The sequence below is a fragment of the Cynocephalus volans genome, chromosome 16 (assembly GCF_027409185.1).
Source record: "Cynocephalus volans isolate mCynVol1 chromosome 16, mCynVol1.pri, whole genome shotgun sequence".
NCBI classification, from domain to species: Eukaryota; Metazoa; Chordata; class Mammalia; order Dermoptera; family Cynocephalidae; genus Cynocephalus; species Cynocephalus volans.
In genome coordinates, this window is record NC_084475.1 from 63257235 (window position 1) to 63265305 (window position 8071).

At 45.0% G+C, this 8071-nt stretch overlaps 1 pseudogene; it reads right to left on the bottom strand.

Moving 5' to 3' along the window:
* Window positions 1-259: 259 nt before the first annotated feature.
* LOC134364758 (interferon alpha-4-like) lies at window positions 260-828 on the bottom strand (annotated as a pseudogene).
* Between the last annotated feature and the right edge of the window lie 7243 nt (window positions 829-8071).

Here is an 8071-nt window from a genome sequence, read left to right on the forward strand (position 1 = left end):
CAATTTCAATCTTGTCAACAGTTAGATAAATAAACATTTAAATAAATAAATAGATAGATACATTTGCACGGTCGTCTGTAAGTACCAGTCCCTGCAGGGTTGAACATGACGCTGCTGAACACCCTGAAGGCATCTGACAAACTTGAGGCACTTCATGTCATGATTGTAGCAGAAGTGACAGTCTTGGCGACCGGAGAGCTCAGGAAAGTGCGATAGTGTGTACTCGTCCATGAGAGTCGTTTCCACGTCGGACCAGGTCTCATTGCCTCCTCCCTAATCTTCCCCGCATGTTTATTGATGAAGAGAAGGATCTCACGATTTCTGCTCTCACGACCTCCCAGGCGCAAGGGCTGTGCCTCTTCTCTTTCAGGTAGAGACTGATTCTTTGGAAGTATTTCCTCACGGCCAGTGCGAAGTCCTCGTTCACCAGGGGAGTCTCTTCCACCCCCACCTCCGGCATCAGACAGGCTTCCAGGTCGTCAGCTGCTGATAGAGTCCAGTGCAGAGTTTGTCCAAGAGGCTCTCATCCCAAGCAGCCGATGAGCCCTCTGTGCAGAAGAGGTTGAAGCTCTGCTGGGTCATCTCATGGAGGACAGAGATGGCTCGGGCCTTCTGCAGCTGGTGGCCATCCAAGTCTTCCTGGGGGAATCCGAAGTCATTTCTGTCCTTCAGGCAGGACAGAGGGGAGATTCTCCTCATTCGTCCCAGGAGTATCAAGGCCCTCCTGGTCCCCAGGCTGTGGGCCTGAGGCAGATCACAGCCCAGAGAGCAGGTCGCCTGGCAGCTGAGCACCAGCAGGGCCATCAGTAAAGGAAAGGGCAAGGCCATTGGGGATCTCGCAGATGCTGCTGGCCTGGCTGAGATGGGCGACTCTGAGCCTTAGCCGCTAGGTTCTCTGAAGAGCTTGCTTTGTGCATGTGTCTTAAATAGGGAACACACTAGTTTCCATTTTTTGGATGCCCGTGTCTTCCTTTCTACTTCTGTTTTTGCTTTCTTTATGCACTCTCTACATACTTTGAGAGCAGCGTTTCTCCACCTTTTTCTTTTCTCTTTTATTTCTTTCATGGTGGCCTGCTCATCCCTTTCCTCCAGAGCCTGGTTAAATTGTTTTTTCCGAATTGACCCTCCTGTGATAAGCTACAAAGGCGGGGGTATATCGTGCAATTATTTACGGACCGTATCTGTAGCTCAGGTTTATACGTAGAAAAGAAAGTGTGAAGTTAACTTTTTGCATTCAATGCATGTTTAAGAAGGTCTCTATAAAAATTTTAAGCCAAGACTTAAGTTTCAAAGTTATTGATTTGACTTGGCTTTATAAGTTTATTTGCTGAGCTCCTTTTTGTGTCATCTATTGACTTATATAAATTGTAATGAGTCAAATTTCACATGCAAATTCATGTTACAAAAATACACAATACCAATGTAATGACATACTTAAATATCTTTCAAAACTGCTAAAAATTATCTATCAATTCAATTATTTTCTTCCCATTAATTTCTAGTGTACCTAACTTTAAATTTTGTTCCATACGATAGAATACATTGTCACTGTGCCACCTCCCGGATGTTCCCCCAGGTGCGGTCAACTTTTATTTCTTTTTAGCACTCGACTTCATTATTGATGTGGCGAATAACTTTAGCAGAGCCACATAATAAAGCACAAATTCTTTGCATTTAATTCTCAAAGCCATTAACTCATTCAGTAGCACTCAGGAGCAAACCTCAGCTCCATCCACGAGACAGCCAAAGGCAGTCCATATGTATGCGTGTGGAGGCCACATCTCGAGACATGATTTTGAGATCAAGCGATCGTCTATTCACCGTAGGCTTGTATTGCTCATGCTGCATATGCTCTGTGGATCTTCCAAGAACTCAATGTCAGTGCTTCTTGATACACAAGAAAACCCGAGGGAAATAAAAATTAGTAATAAGGGACAGGTTTTCTTAGATTTGGGCTTTGGAGAACCACAAATTATTGTAATGACTAAGATTTGTTAACACCTCTAGGAACTAATTTTCACACTTTTGGGAGCAATACCATCCCAAGAAGAATGCACGATGGAGAGAACATCAATTTTATTTAAAAAGAAAATTTTGTTTTGCACCGAAGTTCAAATTTCCAACCAAACATCAGTCGGAGATTCCAATTCTAATGGAATCTTATTAAACCAAAGGAAGCCATCTTTGTCATAAATGGCAACAATGGGATGTAGGTGTGATGAAAATAAATGGCTGTTCAATTGTTGTGTACCGCTGGCGAGACACCAGAGATCTTTCTTTCCCATTTCCTTTTACATAGAAAGGAAAGTTGCTGCATTTTCCCTCCCAAGGAATGGGAATACCAAGAAAGCCAATATATGTACCTCAGTGTGATCAAACGTCACAAGGAAAGCAATATCCCACTGCAAAGGACACGACGAAGGATAATTTAGCTAAATTGAGCCCAGCCAAGGGGCAGATGAGGGGATGCGGCAGAGCAGAAGAAAAGTGGTGGAAGGGACGCAGGTCAAAGGTAGCAAACGGGCATGGGCTCCAGGAAAAGCAATCACTGCTGGTCCAGGGGTTGGTTTCAGCTTTGCTGGATCCAGCTTTCAAGAGAGTCAAGGGAGACACAACAACCACAAGAGTTTACACACAGAAAAGGCAAACTTGTGAGAGTGCAATATGCTCTCTGGATAACGGGGAAGCGAGAAATGCATCCCTTGTTTTCTCCTTGTGGATAAATGGACTCAGAAGTTGACTAATCGTCTTGTCATGTCTCCAGCAAGAAGCAAGGGAATTCACAATTTCAAAGGACACCCCTTCTTTACACATGGCTATATTATTTCTCCTAGCTGTCAGAGATGATGTCTTTATTACACTGAACCTTCGAATGAACTTCGTCCTAAGAATATAGGTCGCCATGAGTCCGTAAGTTACTCTTGGCCAGAGGAGTCGTCTTATGCGGTCTTGTTTCCTGGGCATCTTAGCCTAGTTCCTATCATTTCCGGAGCTCAGTCAATATTTATGAAAGGAATAATCATTATAATAACAGTGGAAAGAATAATACCAATACATACTGGAGACATGAATTGGGAAGACAATAGATCTAAAGAATTTGTAAGCTCTTCCCGCTTCATGCAGGGAAATTGTAATGGAAGATTTTGTGACGATTTAAAAAACAAAACACAAACACTTGATTGTAGAGATGCTTTCTTCCCATTTGTAGTTTTAATATTTAGAACCTCAGGATGTGCCACAGGGCCTGGTTGCAAATGGAAGACCCACCTTCCACTTTTACTTCAGTGCCCCTCAAGGAAGCGCAACGCCTTGCCTGATCGCACATTCCTTGTCTTTTCCGATAATACGGAGACGATGTGAATGTTACAATGTGTTTGGGGACCTTGTCCCTATACACTTGTCTGTTTTTCAATTTTGGCCTGTGCCTTTGGGAATCACTTAACTCTTCCCAAGATTCAGTCAGTGTCGCTGTGAACTTTAATGAATGACATCCGTGTCGTTTTCCCTGAGTCTAAATTGTGGAATCAGAGTTGGCATCAGATTTTGAAATAAACTGTGCCTAGCAAGAATGCCAGTTAATTTTCTCTTACAAATACTGTTAGTACACACAGTGTGAAAATAAAGAGTGGTCTTATTCAAAGAACATATATTCTCTTCTCACTAATCCCCCAGTCGGACTCTCTTTCCCCTCTCCTTTGCACTTAGGTATCCGACGAGCATGAATCCAGGCTGAGTAAATACGGGTGGAAGTGATGTTCACCCTGTGCAGCATGGGTCCTTCAAAGCATCCTACAAGTGATCCACCATATAATTTTTTCCATATCGACTGAGCACAGTAGCCTCAAGCGTCGCAAACCTGTTTGAACTTATATGTTGATGATGGCAAAGCTGCAAAATAGTAGGTTGTGAGGTCCCTGAAACCCCGCTCAGAGGAGGCCAACACTGAGCTCTTCTATAAAGGAAAGATAAGTTTGTATTATCATCTAACTACTGGTGGTTTTCTTTTGTTCTGTTACAGGAGCGAGCATCAACTTGACTGACAAATGCCCTTCACCAAATTCTAGACTGAAGAACCATGTCTGTAAACAATTAAACTTCCAACTTCGGAAACAACAAGCACCACTCAAGAATTGAAACAGATAATGAAAATTATAAATCATGACAGTATTTATTTAGGACAAGACACCATGTTATTCTCTCTAATCATTCTACTGTAAATTCACGATGTAGAACGTATGTTTTACATAATCCCATGATTTAGGATTCAGATGTTTTTCAGCTGGTGCAAATGTGTGAGTTTAGCTTGCTTTGGGGGGCCTGGTAAACAATCGTGTAATTGGTTAGGGAGGGTCCTGAGTATAACTTCTACGTCATTTCCTGACGTTGCTCTGAAGGCGGTGAATGAGGACTAAGCGCACCTCAATTTCCACTCTGACCACCTCCCAGGCACAGGGGCTGTATTTCTTTTCCCTCAGATAACCAATCATTTCTTGGAAATACTTCCGAACGTCATTTCCCAAATCAGGACAAGAGAGAGTTTCTCCATTTGTCATCTGCACTTGTCGCAGGCTCTTCTCAAGGCTGAAGAGTAGTTTATCGAGGAGGATCGCATCCCAAGCAGCATGGCTGTTCTCTCTTTTGAGGAGGCTGAGGATCTGCTGGAGCATCTGACCACGGAAACAGGTGGCATGTGTCTTCTGGATTGGGGTGATATTTTCTCCTGTCCAAGGAAAATTGAAGTTCTTCCTGTCCTTGAAGCATGAGTGAGATGGGATCTTTTTCATCCGTCTCACTAGCATGATGGCTTGCCGGTTTTCCAGGCCATGGCTGGAAGGCATGCCCCAGACAGATGAGCAGGCAGGGACGGAGCAGAGCACCACTCCCGCCATGAGCAGGCAGATGTGGACCATTGAGAATTTCAGTGATTCTCGAGGCGGCCGCGAGAGGGCGCGCGAACGGCCTTTTCTGAGCCTCCGGTTCCGGAAACGCGGACGGACTCGGCCGCTTTTGGTTTCAGAGGGTGCCACAGCCCGAGAGAGCAGACGTCGCCGCTTGTCGCGCCGAACCGGTGCTGCTTAAATAGTGTGGAGAACATTTTCCTCCGATGGCTGCGGAGAGAGCTCCGCCGCGGCTTGGCGCGACCCAGTTTTCTTCGGTGAGGGCCGTGAGTGTCTGAGCTGCTCCCTGTGCTCGGGGCTTTCTTTCGCGTAGAAGCCGCAGCGAGACTGAGTTTGACGGGGAAACCCATTGAGTCGGGACCCGAGGGCTCGCGACCGCACGGGCTGTGATGGTCACAGATTCCGCAGGAGTGGGGGACGCGAGGCCGGGACAGCCTGGGAAAGGGGAGCCGGGTAGACAGCGGGTCCGGGAGCAGCCCTAGTGCGGGAGCCTCGGGCGAGTGAGCGGGGACGACGGCGGTGATACCGCCGGGACCGTGACTGGGGCCGGGACCGGGGCCGGGGCCGGGGCCGGGCCGGGCCGGGCCGGGAACAGGGACGGAGCCGGGGCCGGGGCCGGGGCCGGGACCGGGGTCGGGGCCGGGGCCGGGGCTGGGGCCGGGAACAGGGATGGAGTCGGGGCCGGGGCCGGGGCCGGGGCCGGGGCCGGGAGGAGGGACGTGCGCCCCCCTGTGGGGTCGTCGGAGTTTTCAGTGGCCCATGTTTCTGAGTCAGGACGTTCAAGTCTTTGAAAAAAGGAATCTAGGCAAATTAAAGCGGCATTATTTGATTTAGATCGTTTTTATGTAATTTTACTTTCCTAGCATTAAAGGAGGGAAACTCCACGATATTTGCAAGGTGCTACTTTACTTTTCAACGGACAGAACTGCCATGTTTAGGTTTCTTGTGATTCAGGATTAATCTTCGATCATTGCTCTTTCACCTGAGGTTGCTGAAACTTCTTTCGCAGAACGCCACCGTGACTTGTGTTGCTAGGAAGAAAAAGGAGCAGTGTCGTGTAGGAGCAGTTGAGGGCATTTAGCCGGTCAGAACCTTCAACGCTCTTGGGTGAGAGTGGCATAGAGTGAGTGCAATTTGCCACACTTGATGACCATGCAATTGCCACAGTCTCCCTTCTCCCTGGTGAGACTCTGAGGGATTTGCAAGTGCACGGTCATTTCTGGTCTTTACTTAAAATTGTATTACTTTGTTTCTCCTGGATAGTTTTTCACTAATTTTCATTTTTCATACGGCATGGAAATATCATTTGTGTCGATTCCTTAGATTGCGGCCTCCTTAAATTTTTGGCTTGAGGAAAGTACTCCCTAATTCCAGCCCAGGAAACAGCTTTTGAATTAGTATTGTGATTATCCGTGGTTGAAAATCAAGGAATGTCCACTCACCCTCCCTTCAAAAAAAGCCCCAATACAAATAACTTATATATTTAAATGCATTTTATATATGCTTAAAATTATATATATTTTATATGCATAGGTAATTATATGTCAATGTAAATACTTTGTTTATATTATATGTAAAGATAATTATACATACAGTATTACATATTATCTAATATTTATATATTTATAATGTTGGATTATATATGTATATACAGTTAGATTCATAGGTATACTTATGTTTACATATATTTACATATATATTATTTTAGAATAAGAAGAAAATAGATATACTACATGTATTTTTATACAATATATATACTCCGTATATTTTTAAACCTTTTTTCTGTCCTTTCCAATTTTCTTTTTTTAGATCCCTGCTTCAAAATATATCACCAAACGTGGGTGAAACTGACTGACTGTGAAGGACAGATTAGTATTTCGTTTGTAAACTGTTCACAGAGCAGCCATTTTCTGTCACTCGACTTCCTGCCACACCGGTTCCCCGGAAGGTGCTTCAAGGGTGCTGGGCAGTTTCTCTTCTGCACCAGGCACTGCTCTAACACTGGCAGCCTGGGCTCTGCTCCTGCACAGGCCTGCAGACGGTCCCCCTCGTGGAGTTTCCATTTGAGAGGCACCAATGTGACTGGCCCTGAGCGTGTCAAGGGAGCTGCACTGAAAGCTTCTCTTGGCTTGACTCGGTTGAATGCAGACTCTACAGAGGATTACGATATTTGTTATATCAATACTCACGGTAACTATTGTTTACTATGTTCAGATTCTCAGCAAGTAACTTGCAAGTTTATGTGATTTAATCTCTCCAATTTCCACTGGAAAACTAGTACTGACAACTACTAAAGTTTTCTCACAGTTTCCCTGTCTCAGTTATAACTGGATCCACATTGCCAAGCATGTTATCACTCATGTATATGCAGTCAACACATTACTGGTGACAGACGAAGAGAACTAATGAATTAATGCCTCAGCTCTATGCTGCTATTATCTATCGATTATGTCGGAAAATATGAGCTATGGCTCCTGTGAAGAAAGGTGGAAGACATCAAATCTAGTGAATGAGTCCTTTAATAGGGAAATGCAGACAGAGGAGGCAACTTGTATTTCAGTGCAATCGAAGAAATTTAATAATGCTGTACAGGATCAAATCTCTAAGTGCTAGAATTTGAAAAGAGACATATATTGAGACGTATTTATTTCAACATTGGTTCTCATTTGTATGAATATTTCCTACTGGATTGAGATTTCTTTCATTTTTGATGAACGTGTTGAACTTCCAGTGTAATAACACGAGCGCAGTGTTGAAGTCATGACATTATCTGAGGCTCGTAAATGGAAGACAAAGTGAAAGGAAGTGGAAACAAAACTGGGACAAGCCCAAAAGCTGCAAACCCTGGGCTTGCCGTGTCAGACTCTCACATGCAAGAAGGTGCTGATAGCAGCTGGGTCGATGCCCGACACCTCCATCCCCCCAGTGGCCGCGCTACCTCCTCCCTGGTGCATTGGCCCATTTTGTGTTGCTCTAAGAGAATATCTGAGACTAGGTAATTTGGAAAGAACAGAGGTTTGTTTGTCTTATGATTCTGGGACAGCTGATTCTGGCATGGACCTCAGGCTTCCTCTACTCATGGTGGAAAACGGCAGGCACTGGCGGGTACAAGCAGATCACATGGTGAGAGGAAGCAAGAGAGGCAGGGAGGAGATGCCAGGGTCTTTTATACA